Source organism: Lissotriton vulgaris, chromosome 1_2 (genome assembly GCF_964263255.1).
Source record: "Lissotriton vulgaris chromosome 1_2, aLisVul1.2, whole genome shotgun sequence".
NCBI lineage: Eukaryota > Metazoa > Chordata > Amphibia > Caudata > Salamandridae > Lissotriton > Lissotriton vulgaris.
This window is the reverse complement of record NC_141686.1, coordinates 362,161,763-362,187,311: the sequence shown is the minus strand read 5'-3', so window position 1 is coordinate 362,187,311 and position 25,549 is coordinate 362,161,763. Positions and strand designations below refer to the sequence as shown.

General features: G+C 47.6%; 1 protein-coding gene across 1 annotated transcript in view; it reads right to left on the bottom strand.

Moving 5' to 3' along the window:
- LOC147736869 (uncharacterized) overlaps positions 1-25,549 on the bottom strand; it is a 54,664-nt gene that overhangs the window by 10,855 nt on the left and 18,260 nt on the right. The window lies entirely within an intron of this gene.

Genomic DNA, 25,549 nt, shown 5'->3' with positions numbered 1-25,549 from the left:
AGTACTACGAAAATAGGGATAAAGAGGAAAAGGAAAAATCAGAGAAGAAAACGAAAGATTTAAAAACTAAAGTTCTTTTGCAGCAGGCGTATCCGCCTCGCGCGAATCAGACTAATACACAGCAAAACTCATACCAAAGAACAGATTACAGTTCATCAAGACCTCAATATCAATGGAATCAGTGTGCGTACTGCAAGAAAGAGGGCCACTATAAAAATGAATGTCCGATCTTAGCGCAAAATAATGCAGCAGCAGCTCAGAGAGGTCGTGGTGGTTTTGTGCAGAATTCTAGAGGACGAGGACGAGGTGCTATGCCTCCACAAACGAATGATCGTCCCTCCAATCACTTTGATCAGAGAAATGGACAATCCGTTCAGCAAAATAGATCTCAGCAATATCTTGTTGAAGATTATTGTGAAGTAGATGAGGGTTTTCAACAAAATGGGTACTAGGACAGCCATGGACAGAGAGAGGGAGTAGTATCAGTTCCAGTGGATCAGAGTGGGCCTTATGTCGCAGTAGCAACATCAGGTGTAGTCGAACCGTTTCTGTTGGATACTGGTGCCGCAAAAAGTTCTATCATGCATGCGAAACTCCCTGGCGCACCTTTGTCTGGCTCAACAAATGTTTCCGTAGGTTTTTCAGGCGCCCCTGTGTACAACCCAATATCTGGTCCTTTGTCTATTTCTGTTGGACCGTGCCAATTGAAAGCACCCCTGATTTTGACGACAGGTTGTAATGAAAATCTGCTTGGTTTAGATTTGTTAAAACGACTATATGCGACATTGTACTGTTCTCCGGAAGGAGTACAGCTTACATTGGGTAAAAATATCACCTCTCCGATGTACTTGTCAATAGACGCACTCCCGCCGGAGCTACGTTCACTCCCTGATTCTCTTTGGGCGACTGGTCCTAATGATGTAGGTCTCCTAGAAATTCCACCGTATGTAGTGACTTTGAAAGCGAATGTGAAATTTCCAAGAATTCCCCAATATAAAATATCGAGTGAAGGTGAGCGTGCACTTTTATTGATTGTGCAAGACTTGATAAAGAAAGGTGTAGTTGAAGAAACTAGAGGAAATGTCTGTAACAGTCCTGTCTTACCGATTCTGAAGCGAACTGATCCTACAAAACCTCCAGTTTATAGGTTTGTCATAGACCTTAGAGAAGTTAATAAGATTGTAATTCCGCAGTTTCCTGTAGTGCCAGACATTACTGCCTTGTTAACATTGATACCAGCTACAGCTACGTGGTTCTCAGTTATAGACCTAAAGAATGCCTTTTTCAGCATTCCGATAGCAGAAGAAAGTAGGGATATTTTCGGCTTCTGTTTAGGAGGTCGCAGTTTCAGATTTAAACGCGCTCCACAAGGCTATTGTGAAAGTCCATCCATTTACAGTCAAGCTTTAAAAAGTCAGCTAGATTATTTTGTCCTTCCTCCAGGTTCTGCCCTAGTACAGTACGTAGACGATCTTTTAGTGGCTGCCGATGACAAGGAAACTTGCAAAGCAGCTACAATTTCCCTATTGCATCATTTGTCTAATTTGAATCATAAGGTGTCTCCTTCCAAAATGCAATACTGCTGCCAAGAAGTGACCTACCTAGGTCATCTCTTGTCAAAGGAGGGAAGGAAGTTGACCCCAGAAAGAATAAAAGCAATTACGCAGATGAGTGTTCCACGCACACAGAGAGAAGTACGTGCCTTCCTAGGTATTACCTCTTACTGTAGGCAGTGGATCCCAAATTTTTCTCTGTTAGCAAAACCATTGGTAGCTTTGACTGGGAAAAATGTTCCGAGTCCGGTGCCATGGTCTGATGAATGTCAAGAGAGTTTTACTGAATTACGAAAAGCATTGTGTTCAGCTCCTGTATTGGGTACACCTGATTACAGTAAGCCATTCACGCTCTACGTTCACGAAAGAGAAGGTTGCGCGTTGAGTGTTCTGACACAGAAATTTGGTGATAAGCAACGCCCTTGTGCGTATTTTTCATCAACATTAGATCCGGTAGCCAGAGCATTACCTAGTTGTTTGAGGGCTACAGCGGCAGCTGCAGCTTCCATTCGACAATCTGCTGGTTTGGTGATGAACAATATGCTAGTGGTCATGGTTCCTCATGCAGTGGATACACTCATGAATCGAACGAAGACACAACACCTTACTAGTGCGAGATTATCTGGTTACGAGCTGACATTATTAGCGAGTCATATTCAGATCAAAAGATGTAATGTATTGAATCCAGCAACATTGCTGCCGACTGATCAAGAGTCGAGTGATTCTGAGCCACATGACTGTTATTTTAAAACGGAGGAAGAGACAAAAGGACGTATCGATTTAAAGGATACTCCCCTATCAGACCCAGATGGTACGCTGTATGTGGACGGGTCATGTTTTAAATTGGAGAATGGTGATGTGACTGCTGCCTACGCAGTAACGACTTTGAAGACGATTGTGGAGACTGCAAGAATAAGTCAGAATTCTGCCCAAGCTGCAGAATTAATAGCTCTAACAAGAGCGTGTGTTTTAGCTAAGGGAAAGAGAGTGAATGTGTTTACAGATAGTCAGTACGCATTTGGCGTGGCCCATAGTTTTGGCCGGTTGTGGAGAGAAAGAGGTTTCATTACGTCCCATGGGACTAAGATCCAACATGGTCAGCTAGTTAACGACTTGTTGGAATCTCTAACCTTGCCGACTGAAGTTGCGATTGTAAAGTGCAGTGCTCATAAAGCAATCACGGATGATGTTGGTCGTGGGAATGCCTTTGCTGATGAAACTGCTAAACAGACAGCTAGAGACACGATGAGTAGAATGTATGTTGCTACGTCTGCAAGATGGATTGCTGAATCTGGAATGTGTGAGGACACTATGGAAAGTGTGAAAGAGATTCAGAAAGAAGCGACTGAGGAAGAGAAACGTGTATGGAGAGAAAGTACGGGCAAGTTGGACTCGAATGGATGTTGGCTTGATTTGACAGAACAGCAGCGTTGGATGTTGCCTGATGCATATGTGCTTGCAGTAGTGACGATGGCGCATGGAGTAGCGCATATAAGTTCTAAAGGGATATGTAAGATGTTAGCTCCGGTCTGGAAGAATGAGGGAATCAGTAAGTGTGCAGAGAGAGTGGTGAAAAATTGTATGGTGTGCTTGATGCATAATCCTGGCAAGGGAACTCCAACTCCAGCTGGTCATTTCGCTCCTCCATCCTGCCCCTTTGAAGTAATTCAGTTAGACTTCATTCACATGGAACGCTGCAACAATTTAAAATACGTCCTGGTGGTAGTTTGTGCTTTTTCCAGGTGGATAGAAGCATACCCACTAAAGGACAACACTGCCCTATCGACTGCCAAAATCCTTCTCAAGGAATTTTTCCCTAGGTATGGCATGCCACGGATTGTATGGTCAGATAACGGAAGTGAGTTTATAGGGAAAGTTATGCAGAGTGTGTGTGCTGGTCTAGGATTGAAACAAAAATTCCATAGTGCAAACCATCCCCAGTCTGCTGGTTTAGTCGAGGGTTACAATGGCACTCTGAAGCTTAAGATAGCCAAAATACAAGCATCCACAGGTTTAGCTTGGCCAGACGCACTTCCTTTGGCCTTGTTATCAACGAGAGCAACAGTGCATTCTAGAATAGGGCTTTCTCCATATGAGATTGTGTTTGGCCGTCCGGCAAATATCTGGGGTGTGCCGAGGCCTAAACAATTTTGCTCCATTGAATATCCTATGTTGATAGACTACCTTTACGACTTGACTGCTAAATTAAGTCTTATTCATCAACAGGTCTTCGATGCTTTGCCAAAACCTCCGGAGAGTCCAGGGCATCAGCTGAAACCCGGCGACCACGTGGTGGTCAGAAACTTCGCGAGAACAAAGAATCTTCAGCCTCGCTACATCGGCCCCTTCCAGGTCCTGCTGGCAACGAGGACAGCCGTACGTGTCGCTGGCCGAAAACACTGGATCCACGCTTCTCACGTAAAGCGTGCTCCGTTGCCGCTGCCTTACGACGACTGGGTGAAGAAGGGAATTGGTGCCTCCGAATCTGAAATCACTCCGAAGTTTATCCCTTTCAGCGATGCCGATTTGATTACTGACACTTTGAAACTTGACTCTCCTCCTGAAAAGACTCCTTTGAACACTGAACATTTGTCTCCAGCATCAGAAGAAACTTTGCTATCTGCGAACTTAAACTCTGCAACAGCTGCTAGTGATACACTATTTTCCGATCAAACAGTACCAGCGAAACAGAAATACAACCTTAGAAGCCATAAAAAGGACAAATAAAGCAGGCAACTGCATACTGTGATTTTGATATATATATATATATTGAACTTTTGCCTACAGCCAGGAAGTTTGCTATTGTTTATTGTTTTTAAAATTGCCTTGCCGTCTGGGTAGCCGTAGGGTCGTGGCTGTGTGCCTAGTTTGAATTTGCAGGGGTCTGACACAAGGTCGATCTTTCTGTTGGTTCTGGGAACTCCCAGGGCTGATAGAGGCATTTTCATCTACGTACACATCATCAGTGGTCGCGAGCGGATTGTAGAAGATGGAGCTTCCTGCGCTGCAACGAAAGAATGTGATTTACGTTCGCAGAAACAGACTTAATAGAATTCTTCACAGCAAATGTTTCTTGATGCAATGTGCCGTTACATTTTTGATTGTTTTAGCAACATTGGTGGGTGGAATCGTCTTTAGCATAAATTTGATTTTTGTGCCAGTTTCTACAGTACCTCCCCTTGATCCTGCTATTTCTACTGTTTCTTCTATACACTCTTTTCACTCGTTTCCAGAACATGAGCAAGCCCGACGCTCAGAATTCACCAACAACACATTTGTACAGCTCTTGCACCAACACCAACTGGTAGTTAACACTACAGACTGCTGGGTGTGTGGTTTGATACCTCACACTATGGATAAAGGTATTCCATATCTGGTTTTGCCTTACAGCTATAATGGATCATTTCAGGCCTTCCAAACCATCTTTGCTTATGCCCTCGAAACCTATCCTCCACGTCCACCACGTTCCACTAAATATAACTCTGCTAACAAAGCCTTAGTCCAGGGAATTATTGACATGGTCAAGGACGTCAATAATACTCCATCTTACCCTAGAGACGAATTGCGAGTATATTTAAGTTGGAATACTTCAGAGTATCGCCTTAGTTTAGGAGAAAGCAAGCGTAAAAGCTCAACTCCAATCTGGGTCGTACCTCACCGAGGTCAGGTCTGTTTGCAAGGTAATGGGAGAAATCCGAGAGCTCAGCTAGGGAGGAGTGAGTGCGTAGAGACTTATGTGTTTCCGGCTAACTCTTCCCCTGCCTTTCTTACTGCTAGGGGTACCTATTTCATTTGTCGAGACAGAGCTTATACATGGTTGCCTGCCGACTTCTCAGGATCATGTTATATTGCTCGATTATTGCCTCCGACATACACTGCTTCACCTGATTACCACAGAACAAGAGTAGCGAGAGGTGTCTTCAGCAAGGAAGATACCGCTGGTCAGGAAGCCGGAGACTTCTTCAAAGGCTTCCTTCCGTTTTGGGGACCTATGGCCAATAGTAGAAACATACGTCAGCTAACACGGGTAGTTGAATCTACTATTACTGAAACTGCTGGTGCCCTTAGCAATCTGACAGCTGAGCTTCAGGCGGATAGGCTCATGACGTTGCAGAACCGTATGGTTCTAGACGTTATACTTGCAGATCGAGGTGGGGTATGCAGAATGATCCAATCGAGCTGCTGTATCTTTATTCCTAATAATGCTCCAACAGTCTATGAGGCGATCTCTAAGTTGCACAAGATCTCAGACTCCATACATGTAGACAAAGGAAACTGGTCCTTCATGGAGTGGTTTTGGACTCTGATCTCAGCGTGGGGATGGAAGGTTCTAATGGTCATTGGTGTCATCCTAGTATTCCTATTCTCATGTTGTCTGATTATCCAGTGTGGTCCTGCTCTGTGTAGTCTTTGTGCTGCGACTTGTCTCAGAAAACCACCTGCGTTTGGAGAAAAGACACGAGAAAGGATGATGATACAACAACATGTCACTGACCTGATGAGCATAGAACTAGATTCTGACATAGACTAAGTAATTGCCTATGTAAGGGCAAAAGGAGGGTCTGAGGTTCCGTGACGGTTCCGTGACGACTTGAACCTGTGTTTTCAAGTTTGTCGGAAATACCTAATATTGGTATCAGTGAACCGCAAATGATCCATTTAGTATATCCTAGTGTTTTCGCTACGCTACGAGCAAGAGCACTCCTTCCATTGACATATTTCTGATATACCCACGGCATCCATCTTAGATCGTGGCCGCCATTTTGTGTTTCCTTGCCCTCACATATGCAATAGCCTCTGATCACTTCATTCACTCCACTTTGATTAAGGACACGTAGCCTTAGCCGGAGATTCACCTCTTACATGACACGTGCACCTTAAACCAGATCACGCTGTAGCTGCATGACTCGACAAAGGCTGCCTCCTCTGCCCGAGGCCAGTCCTGCCAAACTGGTCTTCGTGTCCATTGTACCTGATCATGATTAGGCGGCCGAAGCCGGTAGCCTTGCACATTTACAACCCACAAACATCCCTTATCCCGCTTTTCTATCTTCCACACCTGGCTCTGTTTCTTTCTTTCTGAATCTTTATTAGGGGGAGGTAACGAACTTTACGATGAGGCGGTCCGGGTCCTGAATGCAATATTGACAGGGAATTGTGACAAACTAGTGGGAACCCCTCTTTTCGCAATGTTTGGCCTCAGATATTATCGACGGTTCCTGTGTAACACCAAATATTTATTGTTTTAGACACAAAGGTTTTGGGAATGTATTACATGTAAAGAATTCGCCCCCAGCATAAAATTTCGTATATAAGGAGCAACCCACTTTGTACAAATCGAACAGGCTCCTAGTCTCTGCCCGTGTGTAGATTCTGTGACTTCTGTGTCCCTGCAGTAATAAACCTTTGGTCTTTGACGCCACCATCGAGAAGCCCGTGTTTCTGTTCATTTGTGCACCAAGGCAGGTGGAACTCCGGGGTCTTTGGGTGTTGTACCCTGACACCTCTGGACGGAACCAAAAAGTCCAGAACTCCAACAATGCTGAACTTGTAAATGCCCTGGAGACAAAAAGAAAAAACTGTCAAACTTGGCAATTACTCCTGTAACCTCACAAATAGAAACTACAAATCAATTATACAAAACAAAAGAAGTTCCTGCAACTAGATCAATTGGCACTGAAACAAAGCAGGACCTTTCCTCAATTATAGAAACATCAAGCCACTCTTCTTCTCAAATCCTAACAGACCTAAAGAAGTATTCAATACATGATTCAGTACCCAACTCAAGGCAGGATCAATTTGATATACAAACATGAAAAAAGTTTAAGTATTTCATCATTTCAGCAGAATAATTCCAAAACTGGAGGATACGAAACCTGTAAACCGAAAAATATATCAACCAAACGGAGACAGGCAACCTATCCTTTTTACACTCCTCATTATTAAGCATTCTGCAAACGTCTATATCAGCACTGAATATATGCAATCTGATAAATTAGATCTTCAGATCGACCCTATGAACATTATGGAAACACACGTCTCTAGTATTAACACCAAAATAGATATACTTACCAAACAGCTGAAGAAGGTCCAATCACCTAAGAGCACAGATCCACAATGTATCTGCAAATGCGACCAAATAATAGATAAATTAAGTACTCTGCCAGCTACACTAATTGATATATTGAAAGAAATAAAGCACAAGGCCGATCATAAACTAATTTTAAGGCAAATTCCAGAGGAACACACAAAGAGCAATTGCAGTTATTAGACAACTCACCAAAAAAGGAAACCTATGAACAACAGGGAGGACAACCAAATGTGTCAGGTTGTGTAAATACAAAAGAAACCCAAAACGATATATCGCTGATCCAGTTAACAACTAGTGGCCTACAATCCCTTACTACAAAAGCAAAAAACACATTCACCCAAGTATTAACAAAAAGGCAAAAAAAAGTGCTAGAAAGGGAAGACAGAACATGAATGGTCCCACGCAAATCGATGCAGAGGCCAAAACATTCTACTCACTGTTTAGTGCTACGCAAAAAAAAGAAATCTCTTCCAGAAACAAAGATCGTAGAAGAAAAATGTACGCTACTGGTTCAATCAGCGGATAGAATTTCGCCCCCTCGTTCTAATAAGTTAAAAAATAAAGTTAATGAAAATAGCGCAAAAAAGTGGAAGGCAAGTCAGAAGGACAAAGACAAGCATACCCTACCCAAACCAGCCTTACCTCTAAAGGAAATAGATGCAAATAGAATTTTTTTTAAAAAGGGAGGCTTTCCAGACACCTTGCAAATGGAGACATTAACTTCAGATACTGAACATGACATTCCATCAACTTAGTCACCCCGAGGTACCATTGTGTAATTGCTCTGAACAGAACCTCTTGGAAAGGCCCAAACTTACCAATAATACCGGCGAGGTCGTTTGCACTTCACACAGGAACCCTATCATGGACGTGCCGTGTTGAGTCCGCGCTGGTGGTACACAGACAGAAAAACTTGCGGGGCCTATCATAGCCAGCCTGATTTTCAACAACTGTCTCGGTGGCACACTAAGTAGCAGGATAACTATACTGAAGCTAATGAAAGTCAACAGTATTACGGTTCCAACGGGGACACTTTGAACGAATTATTGAGAATACATGAGACATACCTAGTATTTATTCGCATGACACGTCCTTTTGAATTACTTTCATAGGCGGCTTTTTTGCTCTAATATTTGAAACAAGAAATAGATGGACTTTTCTTATTGAACAGCAACTTCCCTGGTCGACGCCGTCCACAGTGGAAGACTTCGGGAATCAAACTATTGTGCAGCTTCTCATGCCCTTAAAATCGGGAAAAAGCCTTGAGGAAGTCACTTGGTGTGACGAAACACGTGTCGGCTGTCGTGTATATGGATCAAGATTATGAGGACATAACCATCAATCGGATTCTCTTGAATGTTATATATTTTTGAGGGGAAATGGTCTCTTCTTGGTCCTTTTTGTAAACCATGATGTCTTAAATGATTGTTTGGATTAAATAACCACTGTTTTTTTTTAACTTAAATCTGCTTGTTGCCAGTGATATTATAAGTATGAACAATGTAGTGTGTTATGACTAACTACGAACAGGAGATGTCACTTGAGTGCCGGGATATTTGTATAATTATATTGCACTTCACTTGTGTTTGCATAAACTTGCTGCACCATACCAGCATCATCAACAATCAAGTTTCCTTGGTCTCCCTCTCCTTGAAAAAAAAGAAGAGCCCAAAGGTCAAAATTGGGGAAAACATAAATAGGAGACAGAGTATATCCAGTGTCGGGTCTGCCAATAAGAAGGAACAAATTAAGGGATTGTCTGCTAACAGCCCCATGCGGAGATGGGTTCATTCAAAAGGAAGGATAAAAACTGTTATGTCAAGGTTATCTGATGTAGGGTTGACGGACAAGGCTACAAATGTCACCAGTGTACGTGGTGCAAGCTGCTCAGAAACTGACCTTGATTCAGAATCCTGCATAACGCCTAAGAAAAATGGTGACTCAGGCCAAAATGGACCACTTACGGTATCTGGTTCACGTGGTTCATTTCAATTATCTCACTCGTTGAGCCCGGGCGAGGATTCGCAAAGAAGGCGTTCCAAGGAAAACGATGCTCCAATACTCTTCTTGATATTACAAGCCTTAAAAGATCAGAGGGAGGAGACAAGAGATCTCTTTGCCCAGATTAGGGCAGACAATCTTAGTACTCAACTATCCTTGAAGGAAGTAACAGGGAAAGTTGGGGAAATGACCGGCGAGATAACAGAGATACAGCATAGAATGGTCACTACTGAGGAGGTTACTGCTAGTAAATTTAACACAGTATTATGACAACCAGTTAGAAAGCCTCGAACTTAAACTTGAAGAGTTGGAAAATAGGCAAAGGAGGCAACATTTTAAATTATTTGGTATCCCTGAAGGGCAATAGGGTTCAGAGACCAGATCAGTCATTGTCCAAGTGATGCAGAAGGCCTTCCAGGATCTGGTGGAAAGGGACTGGGACTGCCAGATCCAGAGGGCTCACAGACTCCCTCTAGTTCAGCGTCTAAAGAATGACCGCTATTCAAGGCCGTTTTTGATATATTTTGGGAACTATTGCTGAGACAAGCAGTTTCTTTAAAAGCGAGCGAACACCGCGGTCGCTGTAGGGTAGTAATCGATTTTTTTCTGCTCTGACTTTTGAAAGGCAACTATGGACAGGCGATGGCGGATGAGACAGTTAATTGACTCCCTAAAAGCTACAGGACACACCCATGGATCCTTCACATGCCACTCCTGCAGGTTCGACTGCATCAGGACCCACACCAAACCCACAGACTCCAAACAGAGCTCCGACACTAACCACCTGAAGTGCATCCTGCTCAACACCCGCTCTGTCCACAGACACGCCATTGAACTTTGGAACCTACTCGTCACCACATCGCCGGACGTCGCCTTTCTTACAGAAACCTGGATGAACACCTCATCAACGCCCAACATCGCCATAGCCATCCCGGATGGCTACAAAATCATCAGAAAGGACCGCATCAACCAAACTGGAGGAGGAATCGCCATTGTTCATAAGAACACCATCCGCATCACTACCAGCTCCGATGACAACCTCACAACCGCCGAACACCTTCACTTCCAGATCCACACCGACCCTAACACCACACTCAGAGGCACCCTCATCTATAGACCACCCGGACCCGCACACAATTCAGCGAAGACATCACTGACTTCATCAGCCCTCACACCCTCCCCTCTGAGGACTACATTCTACTGGGAGACCTCAACTTCCACCTGCAAAAGAACAATGACAGCAACACCACCACCCTTTTGGACAACCTCACCAATCTCGGACTCAAACAACTTGTTGATACCCCCACCAACTATGCCGGGCACACGCTCGACCCAATGTTCACCTCCAGCAAGCACATCTCCTTTAATCACACCACAGCTCTCCATTGGAAGGACCACAGCTCCGTTCACTTCAACTACAAAAAGATTACGACCCACAACCACCCACAACCAATTCCCCGGAGAAACTGGAACAAAATTACCACCGACCAGCTCTTCACAAATCGCTTCACCAAAACCCTCCTGCAAAATCATCGGACCCAAACCAAGCAGCCACCAACCTCACACAATGGATCACCCACAGCGCTGACGAACTAGCACCCCTGAAAGACCCTCAAATCAAGCAAGGCAGCAAAAAAGCCCCCTGGTTTAATGATGACCTTAAGAAATCCAAGATCTGTCGCACCCTTGAGAAAGCCTGGCGAAAAAACCCAACCACTGACAACCTGGCCACCTTCAAGAACGCCACCCGTAAACACCATCAACTGATCTGATCCACCAAGAAATCAGCATTCAAGGATCGACTCGACAACAATGCCCACAACAGCAAAGAACTATTCAACATCGTCAAAGAGTTCACCAACCCCACCGCCGGCACCAACGACATCACTCCCTCCCAAGACCTCTGCGACTCTCTAGCCTCGTTCTTCCACAACAAAATCGCTGACATACATAACAGCTTTGGAGACCAGTCAACCCCACCCACCTCCGAACTAAAACCCCCCTCCAACAACCTTTGCGCCTGGAACCCAATCACCACTGAAGACACCATCAGCCTGATGAACACCATTCACTCAGGATCGCCAACCGACCCATGTCCCCACCACATTTTCAAAAAAGCAGACTCCATTATCGCACCCCATCTCAGAGACGTCATCAACTGCTCCCTCAACTCCGCTACCTTCCCGGAAAGCTGGAAACATGCCAAACTCTGCGCCCTCTTGAAGAAACCTACAGCAGACCCCACTGAACTTAAGAACTACCGCCCCATTTCGCTCCTCCCTTTCCCTGCCAAAGTCATTGAGAAAGCCGTCAACAGCCAACTCGCCGCCTTCCTCGAATCCAACAAATCCCTCGACCCTTCACAGTCTGGCTTCCGAGCCAAACACAGCACCGAGACCGCCCTCATCGCAGCAACAGATGACATTCAAACTCTACTAGACAACGGAGAAACAGCTGCCCTCATCCTACTTGACCTCTCTGCAGCCTTCGAAACAGTCTGTCATAGCACCCTTATACAACGCCTCAGCAACGTCGGAATACAAGGAAAAGCATTAGACTGGATAATCTCGTTACTCGCCGAAAGAACCCAGAGAGTCTGCCTCCCCCCTTTTAGATCAGACGCCACCAAAGTCATCTGCGGCGCACCCCAAGGATCTTCACTCAGTCCCACCCTCTTCAACGTATGCATGAGTCCCCTCGCATCCATTGCGCGCCAACACAACCTCAACATTATCTCCTACGCAGACGACACCCAGCTGATCCTCTCCCTCACCAATGACCCAAACACCGCCAAAACTAACCTATACGAAGGGATGAAATAAGTAGCCGAGTGGATGAAGAACAGCCGTTTAAAACTGAACTCGGACAAAACTGAAGTCCTCATCTTAGGATCATCCCCCTCCGCCTGGGACGACTCATGGTGGCCACCGGCCCTGGGAACCGCACCCATACCAACGGACCACGCACGTAACCTGGGCTTCATTCTGGACTCCTCCCTCACGATGACCAGACAAGTCAACGCCGTCTCATCATCATGCTTCAACATACTAGGTATGCTCAAAAAAATCTTCCGTTGGATCCCCACCGAAACAAGAAAGACTGTCACCCATGCACTGGTCACAAGCCGACTGGACTACGGAAACACCCTTTACGCCGGAACCACAGAAAAAACTCCAACGCATTCAAAACGCCTCAGCCAGACTCATCCTCGACATCCCCGCCAAGCTCACATTTCAGGTCAGCTGAAAGACCTCCACTGGCTCCCCGTCAACAAGAGAATAACGTTCCGCCTCCTCACTCACGCACACAAAGCCCTCTACGAGCTAGGACCCGAATACCTCAACACGCGCCTGTCCTTTTACACCCCCACCCGCCAACTTCGATCGTCCAATCAAGCCCTCGCCGCAATTCCACGCACCCAAAGATCCACCATGGGGGGAAGATCCTTCTCCTACTTAGCGGCCAAGACCTGAAATTCTCTCCCCACCCACCTCCGCCTTACACAGAACCACCTCTCCTTCAGAAAACAACTAAAAACTTGGATATTTGATAAGTAAAGTTCCCCCCTCCCTCAAGCGCCTTGAGACCCTCTGGGTGAGTAGTGCGCTATACAAATTTAAACTTGACTTGACTTGATAGGGGCACATGCTTTTTTTACAGGAGCCAGCTCACCTGAAGATCATCAGGAGTGGCCAAATGTTATCTTTTACGTCTGAACTTGAGGCAAAGGAGGTGTTATTAAAATGGCTGAAAGAGGGGACTGCTAAAGATTGAGAAGGGATTAGTAGCTGTAATGTTAAGGCCCAAAACTAGTTAAAAAGGATAAGCTGGCTCCTCTTTGTTCGTGGCTAGCTATCCTAATCATCCTTGTTGCATTAAACTGGTTCTTATTCCCCTTTTTTTTTTCCTCTTTCTTTTTTACTGTCGCTCAGATTGCAGAAGGCTCAGCCACCTCGTATGTTTTTTTTTTCTCTCCGGCTAATTGACTTAGGGGATTGCGACTACTAGGTGGCCATCATGGCTGCAGGTTTCCAGTTTCCAGAGCACTGGCAGCATCAGGAAGGGGTTGATTCCTCCTTTAGTTTGCGGGGGCGAGAGGTGGAGGGTGGTGTGTTAAAGGGGAAAAAGTCAACACAATTGTAGGGATAAAGGTGGAAAAAAGCAAGTGCATATCTAAGATGGAAAGTAAGCAACAAAGTAATCAAAAAAATATTCAAAAGCTAATGGAGGTAATAATAGAAAAAGCAGGGAGGAATTAATGCTAGGATGGCAGTGATAAAGTGCTTAGCATGGAATGTGGTTGGTCTCAACAGCAAGATTAAGAGACAGTTAGTAGCAGAAGAACTTAAAATGTATAACCCCCAGATTGTTATGCTGTGAGAAACACACCTTTCTTACAAAGATAGAGGTTTTCTGAGACATTTAGGTTATGAAGTGATAGTTAGCTCGGCGCAAACTAGGTCTATTCGGGGGGTAGCTATTTTGAAGAGTAACCAATTTGGAGCAGAAATTTGTAGGACATAGTCTGATAACGGGGGTAGATGGGCTATCGCGCAAGTGAAAATAGTCGGTGAAAAGTATGTGTTTTGTTCACTCTACGACCCAAACGTAGACGATCCTACTATAATAGAGGCAGTGACTTTGGAGATTGGCAAGGGGAGCGGGTGGATTATGGAGTAGACACTACAAGGAGAGGGGCTATTCAAATGATGAGGAAAACACGGGCAGCTATATGGGAGCTGGGGCGTTTGCTGGCAATCAAGGATGTTTGGAGGACCCTCTATCCCAATATAGCAGGTTAAACGTACTACTCTGCCCCTCATAAGCTATATTCAAGAATTGATATGGCTTGGGCATCAGACAATATCTTATGGTTGAGCAAAATGGAAATATCTCTGAGGGTAAAGTCAGACCATAACCCTGTTCTTTTCACACTTAAAATCTCCCCCGAGCATATAAGCTCTCAAACTTTCTCCTTTCCCAGATATTTGCGGACAGATGAAGGGTTTACAACTAAGATTAAGAAACAACTTAAGGAGTTCTTTGAAATTAACATAGGATCAGCCTCTCCCATAGTAGTATGGGACAGATTTAAACACCTTGGCTGCTATGGGTTTTCCCCTCCTGTGCTTCTTTGTGAGCTTTCCCATTGTTCATGACGAGCTCAGCTCGTCATAAGCACAGCTCAACCGTGCCTCATGACGAGCTGAGCTCGTCATGAGCATCGAAGGGGTTAAGGCAACAACTAGAGGATTTGTCCAGCAATTTATTTTGAGACAAAACAAAAAGCAGAAAACGAAATTGGAAGCAACTAAATAGGAAATACGGAAGATAGAAAATGATCATATAGAGGCAGTTACCAGAGGCCATCAAAACCAAGACGAGCTGGGGTGCAAACTAGTGGATCTTAGATCAGCACTGAAAAAGACATTCAGGGAGAGGAGTATAGTGAAACTGAATAATTATCGTCTTTCGCAGTATGAGTCTGGGGAAAAGATAGGTAAGATTTTAGCTTTAGCTTTTAGAGTAGCTGATGACAGGGCCAAGACAACTATAAAGAAGATTAAGGGGATCGATAATAAATTATATGAACGCCCAAATCAAATATTGGAACAATGTGTGGCTTATTACTAAGAGCTATATACTCCGGATAATTAGCCAAAGGAAGAGGAAATATATAATTATATTCAAGATAATCCCGTGTTAAGTATGGAGGCGGAAATAACCAATTCTCTAGCTAGGGACATAACAATGGAAGAGATAAGGTTAGCAATTACTTCCCTACCATAAGGCAAAGCAGCAGGAGACGATACCATTCCTTTGGAATTTTATAAGCAATTTATGGAGAAACTATTGATATCACTTAGTCAGGTTATAGGATTTATTGGTGAAGAAGGCAGGGCTCCTGACTCATGTAAAGTAACGCAAATAATTTTTTTCTCTAAAAAGAATAAACAGGCAGATGAGTACGGGTCGTATCGGCCGATATCACTCATTAACACCGACGCAAAGATTTTTTAAAAAATACTAGCGAATCGATTATCTCTAGTGTTACCTAGTATGGGGTTGCCTTACCAGCATTGCTTTATTCAAGGGAGAGACACGACTGCACATGTGAATATGGCTGTCTCTGCTTGCGATGCAGCAAAAATACAGTCAACCTCACTCGGTATGATATTGTTAGATGCTGAGAAAGCATTCGACCGAGTGGGGTGGGACTTCTTGTGGGCCATACTTGACGCTTTCGACATTAAGGGGCAATATGTGGAGAAGTGTGGCTCACTGGTTAGAGCAGGCAGACCCTGAAGCAGAGGTCAGACCCGGGACCAGGGTTCAATTCCCGACGCAGCAGGGTCTTGAGCTCAAATGTCCATGGACTCGATAATTCTCGCTTCGGTGCCTGACCTAATCTTGGGTTCACACTCTGCAACTCTGGGCATTAAGCTTGCTTAATCTCCACAACGGCCCCCCCCCCGCGGCGGGATGCCTGGCTTTCACCTTTCACCTTGTGAGATAGCCCCTATAGGGGCTATCTCACAGGTAAAAGCCAGGACGGGTTCCCAAGGCAAGCGCGGAGATACCCCTTCGGGGGTCGATTCTGGCGCTATATAAGAAACATAATAATAATAATAATAATAATAATAATATCTCCCTTGGATAAAAGCTCTATATGATAAACTCAGGGCTAAATTAATGTATGCAGGTTTACAATCAATTGCTTTTTCGATTCTCCGGGGCACCTGGCAAGGGTGCCCCCTATCACCACTTTTATTTGCTCTTTATATAGAGCCTTTTGTTTCAATCCTCCAAAATCAGCAGCTAATCCGCCCCTTCTCGCTTGGGGATAGCTCCCTTAAAGTCATCGAATATGCCGATGACATAGCTGTGTTCTCAATGGACCTGCAGGGGGCTATCCAAGTGATTACAGGTGAAGCGCAAAAGTTCGGTTTGATATCTGGGTACAAACTGAATATCAACAAGACTCAGATCCTACTGAACTATAAATTAGCGCTTCCGATACAGGGGGTTTGTTCAACTGCTATATATTTGGGAGTTAAGATGGCGGCACAGATTGCAGGAATAATTCCTTTAAATTACGAGACTCTGCTGAAGGAGACGGCTAAATCATTTAAGAATTGGCATATGCTGCCTATTGGTATTATAGGGAGTATAAACAACATAAATATGAAGATTCTGCCCAAATTTCTGTACCTGTTTAGATCTGTTCCGTTATGATTGTCTAGGTCTTTTTTTAAGCGATTAGACGGGATTCTCAGCAGTTTCATTTGGGGCTATAAAAAAGCGAGAAAAGCTCTGGATCTGTTAAAAACTCCCCTTTAGCCTTGGGGTCTAAATTTCCCGGATTTTAGAATTTATTGTTGGGCTGCTTTTTTTGGTCGCCTCCGTAGCTTTATTCACTCTGAGAAGAGCACCTACTATCACAAATTTATATAGTCAGCAGAGAGCAATTTATTTTTGTTTAGAACTAGTGACCCAAACTATTCTAAAAGGGTTCAATTTAAGATGATTCGCGAGGGCATAACAATATGGTGTGCAATCGCTCTTAAGTATGGCTTGACATTTGTGAATAGAAAATGACCCCTTTTGGGTAATCCAGGGCTGGCAAGCACCCGGCAAGTAATCGCTGGATCAATTATGGGGTAACATGCCTAGGAGACTGTTATAAGTGAATTATGCCTTTCATTACTCTGGTGGTGTCTTCCCTGTTGCTCAGCTAGTATGTGTGCTAGAATGCCTGATGACCTCATGGAATGTTTGGGTGCATGGCTTGAGTGTAGAGTGGCAGTTGAGGGCAGGCAGGCAGGCTGAGTGACAGGGAGGTCGCCCCTGGTGGGGTTTACATTTCCATCTACTCATCTTCTTATCCTGAACGTAACCTGGAACTTAAACCTGAATAATAAAGCTATCCTGTTTTGTATACCCGACTACTGGACTTTCTGTGTACAACATTTTGGCGACGTTTTAAAGAACCTACAACGTGCACTAAAGATTCTATGCCTAAAGGTACCAAGCAACCTACTGAGAAAAAAGCATTTGAAATATTGGAAACAAAGAACCTACTGAGAAAAAAGCATTTGAAATATTGGAAACAAAGAAACTACAGCAAAGAGAATCTGCTTATAAGAGCCTACTGAAACAAAGGACATTACTGAAAAATACATGGAAACGCCTTGCCTAACCCCACCAGTGTCCTTTGCCATTTGGACAGCCTGCTGCCCAAGGCGTTTGACCCCTACTCTCAGGATCCGTGTAACTACTGTGACGATTGCGCTTCTGGATTGAATTGGCAGCAGCTATTTATTCTGACAAAACCAACAGACACCCAGTAAGACATTTCTAAGTGCTGATTCTTGCAATGCATGTGAACTTATGCCAGAGGGCTTGAGCACCCTTTGACACCCCAGAGGAGTTTACATGGACGAGTGTCTTGTTTGAGGAAAGGGACGCCTCTTTCATCAGTTATCAGCAGTTAAACACACAACTTTTATTTTGCCTCTGGGGAGATTGGCGCCTGCTGCGCTGTTTGACAGCACGGGGGGAGAGCAGCGCACAGTGCAGGCCATTAACTCTGTGCTTGTTTGTTTTAGCAGCAAGCAGCACAAGCAAAACACATAATTAAATGACTGCCATGTATTGACCGGTTACTCACCGGTAATATTCATTACTCCGAGTCGTAGCCCTCCCCGTCCCAGTCCTAACCAATGAGCATAGCTCCTCCCACCAGAAACTCCCAAGCAACTAAAAACCCATCCCTTCCCTCCAGGCCACACCCACACCCTAAGGCATATAAGCATGTGACCCGCCCATCCACATCCTGTACTACCAAGCACAAGAAGCCGAACAGGGAGGGAGGGACGGGAACCAGGACTGGGACGGGGAGGGCTACGACTCGTAGTAATGAATATTACCGGTGAGTAACCGGTCATTACCTCCTCGTCAGCCCTCCCCGTCCCAGTCCTAACCAATGAGCAGATACCAAAGCAAGAACCGGCTTCACATAGCAGAAAAATAGACTCAAGCCGCACAAGCAGAAAGTCACACAACCCGAGCAGAACGCAAGCCAGCGTTCCCAGACCCAGGAGACACAGTCCCACATATCACTCAATGACTACAGGACATAAAAGCACGAGGAGAACAACCAGCAGCATCCACACCGAACACGGCCAGGGAGCCCCATCCCGGAAGCAAGCCCAAGGAGCAGCCACCCCAGAGGCGAGGAGCCTCGAACCGACCCAGGCGTCAACACACCACAAGCCCAACAGCAGGCCGCACAGCCAACACAGCCACTGATGGAGAGCAGCCACAGAAGGCCCCAGAACACGACCAGCCAGCCTAAGGGCAACAAAAAGGGAACACCACCCCATAAAAAAGGCACAGCAGAAGGAGGCACACCGCCAGAGTCCGCACAACCGCCAAACAGAGCAGCAGCACCCAAACCCCAGTAAGAGGTACAGGACAGAAAACCGGCAGAACCAGAAACTCCAACAAGGAGCAAAGGAACGAAAGAACGGCGCCAGGGGGAAACAACCCCACAACCACCCGGACATCAAGGGGCGCACCAGCCCAACGCCCGAACCCCGAAAGGCCAACCAACCACCCACAGAGCTCGCAGGGAGGATACAGCCCGACTCAAGTCGAAGCCAACCACCCAGAAACCCAAGACAAGCCCCGGAATCCAATGCAGACACACCCTGTGTCGGACAGCAATCCAGGAAAGAAAACCCCATGACAGGCACAGGACAGGAGAGGCGAAGGGCCCCCGAACCGAAAAAAACCTCAGCCAGAACACCCCAAAGCCAGGAGGACCCGACACACCACAGCCAATTCATTTTAAATAGAATAGGCACCGAGGCGAGAATTATCAGGTCCGCGGAATTTTGAGCCCAAGACCCGCTGAGGCGGGGAAATGAACCCTGGTCCCGGGCTAAACCTCTGCATCAGGGTCTGCCGCTCAAACCATTGAGCCACACTTCCCCTCCGCAAGTGGACCAGACACCCCGAGACAGAGGGGAAACAACAAGGGACCACCGGCAAACACCAGCAACGCCCCACCGCCAAACACAACAGAGGGAGCCAAGGCCACCCAGACCCAACCGGAGCCACCAGGACAAACGAGGCCCGACCCAGTCCAACCCGCAGCAGGACCCATGGAACCAGCGCAAACGGGGGAAAAGCACACAGCAGGCCTCCGTACAACAGAAGGACAAGGCAACCACCCCGCAGACAGGGCCTGACCAAACCAGAGAACAACCTCAACCCAAGGCAATCCCCGGAGAAGCAAAACAGGCCCAACCACGAGACTCTGAACCAGGACAGCAAGAGGCACAACCCGGACCGGGAGGGAAACATCCCACGCAGGAGAGCCGCCCCGGGAAGAAAACCCCCCCGGTAGACGAACAGTCCAAGGGGCCACAAGGAAGAAAACGCCCCCCCTCCCGGCCGAACAGCCGAACCGTCAAGTGAAGCCATCCCAGCACAACAAAGGCAGACGACCAAACACACCACCAGCACACAGCCCGACCAGACCAATACGAACCTCAGGAGGAACCAAGGCAGAAAAAGGCCAGGCCAACCGAACCAACCATGGGACAGACTGAAAGCACAGGCAATCAGGATTCAACCCCAGACCAGAGCGAGCCAGCGCCACCAAAGGCACAAGAGCAGCAACAGCACCCAGCATACCCAGGCGACCTCCCAACCAGGCACCAACCAGGCCAGAAACTGCAGAACCCCAGATCCTTCAAACAAGATCAGGAGCACCCAGGCAAGCAAGGCCGAAGGCACAAAACCCCCATGGGATACCAAGAAAGCAAAGGCAGGAAATGAACCCACCGTCCAGCGGGAGCCTGCGACAGCAGAGGCACAAAACACTTCACAGAGCACTAGAGCCCAGGTCAGAGAACCAACCCCTCTCAGGACCCAAACGGATAGCCCCGCAAGAGGCCCAGAGCAAGACACGCCAGGGGGAACAAGAGCCAAAGGGCCCAAGGACAAACCACACAGCAGCAGGAAACAGCCGCCGAACATGGAGCCGCCGGGGAGCAGAGGAAGACCGAGCCCCCAACCACCACCGTAGTCTGCGGGGCACCGTCAGGAAAACCCCACCAACCGAGGTGCCGAAACCACCCCACAAACAGCAGCACATGAGTGAAGCAAAGAAGGAAGACATCAAGTAAAGAAACCCCCAAACCGAATCAGGAGGCAGCAAACACCCCTTGAAAGGGCCTAAACCGGAAGGAAAGAAGAGGAAGAATCACCTACCTAACAAGGCAGGGAACACCCGGAACCCCCAAGTAGGCAAAGAAGCCGCGGGAACCGGCATAAGAAGAATGCGTCCCGGAGAACCAGAAGGTCCGACGAGGGAGACACAAGCGTGCAGCTGCCACAACCAGCACCGGACAGCAGACCCCAGAAGGGCCCCGGAACAGAAACAGGAGCGAGTACACCCCCCGACCCTGCCGAAACACTTGCACCCACAACACCGCCCCCTCAGAAATGAGACCCGAGCCCTGAGCAAAGAGCCCGCCACAGCGCCTGAGAAATGGGAAAAAGGGGCAGCACAGAACACAGCCAGCAGCCCAGCCCAACAAGGAGGGACAAGAAGAAGAGGAAGCACTCCGTACACCCTGGGACAAGAGGAAGAAAGGGACACCCCGGCCCCATTCCACACCACCAAAGGGCAGGGCCACCAAATTAGAACGAAACGCCGCCCAAAAGCAGGCGCACAATCCCACGGATCCCAAAATAGTAAAGAGTCCGCGAAGGGAAGTACCATTATGGGAGTCCCCCAAGCAGAACCGTCCACCAAGGCAAAACCCAGCGAGCAGACACAGGGGACCCAGCCACCGTCTCCACCGCACCAAGGGTCGCAAAGGAAAAAGCCTGCCCAGAAGTCCAACTGCAGTCCCAACCCGGAAAAAGAGGCAGAGGGACCCAAAATCAGCAAACCAGCACAGAAAAAACGGACAGTCACACAAAGCGACCGAACCCAAAAGCCAGGGCAAGACGCAGCCCGGACCGCAAAACCAGAGGTAGCAAAAGCCAGCTTCAAGGTCCCCCATCCCGCATGACCACAGGAGAAGAAGGAACCGCAACCACGGACACCACCAGGCACCGAGCTGCCACACCAGCCACCGGGATCCCCTCGCCACACAGCCAGGATACCCCAGCGAACCATTGTAAAGGAAACCCCAATCGCTACACAGCCAGGACACCCCCAGAAACCGGGGAAAGGCAAGTCCGCCAAACATCCCCCACACCCCCTCCTGCACAGCATACACAGAGATCGAGGAAAGGGGAGGCCCACAAGCCCCAACAATAGGCGAAAGGCGAAAAAGTCTACAGACTGTCCACCCACCCAGGGCCTATGGAACCAAAAAGCGACCCGAACACGGAGCAGAAAACCACTAACGCACGCCCCCCCCGGACCCAACCAATCCAAGACAGGATCCACGTGGCAGAAGCAACCTGACCATGCCCAAAGGAAGGAGCAGCGGAAGACCCAGCGACCACCACCTCCCCGTGACAGCAGAGCCCATACATGCCAAAACCACATCTCTAACAGGGGCACAGAACAGAGAAAGGAGCGCCCAGACCAAGCAAAGCAAGATCTACAAGGGCCAAACAGGGAATGCCACACCCCCCAGGCCAGCAGGCCAGTCCAAACAAGACAAAAAGAGGGAGACCCGGACTCCCCCAAGCCCCATGGTCCCGCCAAGGCAGTAACTCAAATGTACCCGAAACAACAGGCATCCAAGGGGAATAAAAAACGGCCGCCAAGCAGACCGACCCACAGGTACCTGAAAGGAGGCCAGACCGCCACGCCACTGGCGAGCAGAGAAGCCAGCCGTGCACAACACACCTCCCCTCCCACCCTAGGTGAACTCGCCAGGGCAGGGAACCAATCCGGAAGAGGAGAGGCCCCAGCAGGAAGACAAGTTGCGCTACCACCACAGGTCACTGCCTTAAACAAAAGCCATGCCCCCAAAAAAGGGGCACAGAGTGACCCACGGCAGGAGAAAGAGGCCAGGGGAGGAACCAAGGACACGCAGCCCCAGCACACAGAGTCCCGACCACCAAAAGTACCAGCCCCACGCATGTGTCACGAGGCGCAGCCCAATACATCCAGAACACCAGGGCGCCCCCAAACTGAAGGACAAACGGAACGCAATTAAATGCATATGGACACTTGCATAGCGCACTACTCACCCGCAAGGGTTGGAATAGGCACCGAGGCAAGAATTATCGGGTCCGTGGAAGTTCGAGCCCAAGACCCGCCGAGGCGGGCCCTAGAAAGAACAGGCAGCCCAAAACAGGACCGAAAGAGAGCAGCTTCCACATGAAAAGCAACCTGCCTCCCAACAGACACGGGAACACGAACTCCCGGACATTCCAAAGGAAGCATACAGGCACAGCATCGCAAACACGGCCCACTGTGTGAACCAAAGCAATGCCCCCTAAAAAGGGGCAGGGAGCGACCCGCGGCCAGAGATCACGAAGCCCCGGTAGACAGAGCCCCGTCCATTCAAATGCTCAAAGCGTTTCCCCGCAGGGATATTGCAGAGCCTGTTCTCGCGGCCGCTTTTGCTCTGTGCGCATCCAGTACGATATTTGCATCGCGCACTGCCTCCCAGGTAACAAAAACAAAAAAGGGAAACACGGGCCCGAGACGAGCACCGAGCCCCCAAACACACCTCCAAGGAGGAGCCAAACCGCCACGCCACTGGCGAGCAGAGAAGCTAGCCGCGCCCAACACACCCCCCCCCCTCCCTCCCCGGGTGCACCCGCTAGGGCAGGGTACATACCCGGAAGAGGGGAGGCCGCAGCAGGGAGACACCACCCCACACCAGGCAGTCAAGGCCCCCCAACCCCACGGTCCCGCTAAAGCAAGGACTCAAAAGTACATGATAAAAACAGGTACAACAGGGGAACAAACGGCCGCCCAGCAGGCCGTTTCACACTTACCCGAAAGGAGGCACCGGTCCAGTACCCCCACGATGAAGTTGCCAGGAAATGAAATCCGCAGCAAAAACAAACAGGATGTGGATGGGCGGGTCACATGCTTATATGCCTTAGGGTGTGGGTGTGGCCTGGAGGGAAGGGATGGGTTATTAGTTGCTTGGGAGTTTCTGGTGGGAGGAGCTATGCTCATTGGTTAGGACTGGGACGGGGAGGGCTGACGAGGAGGTAATGAGGTATCCCGGTTTTCATCGCACTTTGAGGAAGAAACTTGCGGTTTTGCTTTGATCAGCGTTGGTCAGTTTCCTTTTTGACGTCATTGAGCAACTGTCATGTGGCTGCATTCTTTGCGCAACATTCAAATATTCAAATGTGCTCAGCTTGCACTATCAAGCGCTACTCACCTTTTCACGCGCTTCGGCCAGACAGTCTTCTGTGACGTTTCACTTCATTCCAGGTTTCATTGCTGCGGTTACGCGTCCTCCAGCAGCAACATGCGGAAAGCCACCCGGTACAGCGTGTGCTGTGTGCCGCCATCTTGCCTCACTTCTACTCTGCAATTGTCGCTGTGGTGTACAACTTTTGCCAATAAAGTTTCCTAAGCATTGAAGTCCTCCGGTGGCCTGCAGTTCGTCTCGACATCCCAAGCTGTCTTCATCCCATGCAGACTTTGGGACAATGGCGCTGTTGCGGGTCAGAATGGTGAGGGAGCATACTATTTTTGTCGGCCTGTATGGTGCGGCTCTCGTGTGCCCCCGGTCATGAAGGCTTCGGCAGTGAACTTGGTGTACCGGCGCATTGAGTGGCAGAAACTTGCAACTCATTAAAAAGGACTCAGTGTGGTGAGGACCTCGGGTGAGAGATCGCTCACCGGAGCGACACATTTGCTATTTGCTCAATCTGACAATTGCGACAAAATTGTTTTGTGAGGATGGTGGTGGTGGTTGAGATTTGTTTTTAAGGAGGGGTGTATTTTTTATGTTGAGATTTTGCCCTAGTTATGTTTCTTAGTGATGTATTTTGTGGTCATCTTTTACGTGTAGTTTCTGGGAATTAAGTGCCCCAGTTATAGCTTCATAGAGAGGTTCCCTGTTGCGGGGAGGTTGTGGGGTGGTGGAGCGAAGTCCCCCGGTTTTTTTCTTAGGGTGGTGAGTACTCATTGCTGTGAGGTGTGCCAGTCTTGCGTAGAATTGTGCGGTGGTTGCGGGAGCTAAGTGCTAACTATTATAATTTTTTTTGCTAGGGTGGTTTACCCTTTTGCGATATGGTTGGGGGAGCTCAGTGGCCCAGTCATGTTCTACAGGGCGTTATGTACTCTGTTACATGTTGGTTGTGGAGCGATAAGTGCTCCAATTTTGTTACACAGGGTGGTGTGTACCCTGTTACATGTAGGTTATGGGGCAGTTTGTGTCCCAGTACTGGTTCACAGGGTTGTATGTACCCTGTTACATGTTGGTTATGGAGCGATAAGTGCTCCAATTTCGTTCCACAGGGTGGTGTGCACCCTGTTACATATAGGTTGTGGGGCAGTCTTTGTCCCAATACTGGGCCACAGGGTGGTGTGTACCCTGTCACATATAGTTTGTGGGGCAGAACCCCGTTACATGTTGGTCGTGGGTGCGTGCCTGTTCTGTTTCACCGCTTTTGTGTTGTGTATCTTCCGAAGGGAGCGGGATGGGGCTAATCTTAATGTTTTTATTTTTGAAGATGTAATGCAGTGTTTTTGAAGATGTAATGCAGTGTTTTTGAAGATCTAATGCAGTGTTTTTGAAGATGTTCACATCTCTTTCTTTCACTGCTGTAATATTATTTCCCTAAGGAAGGGGGATGTGTTATAAGTGACTTATGCCGTTCATTACTCTGGTGGTGTCTTCCCTGTTGCTCAGCTAGTATGTGTGCTAGAATGCCTGATGACCTCATGGAA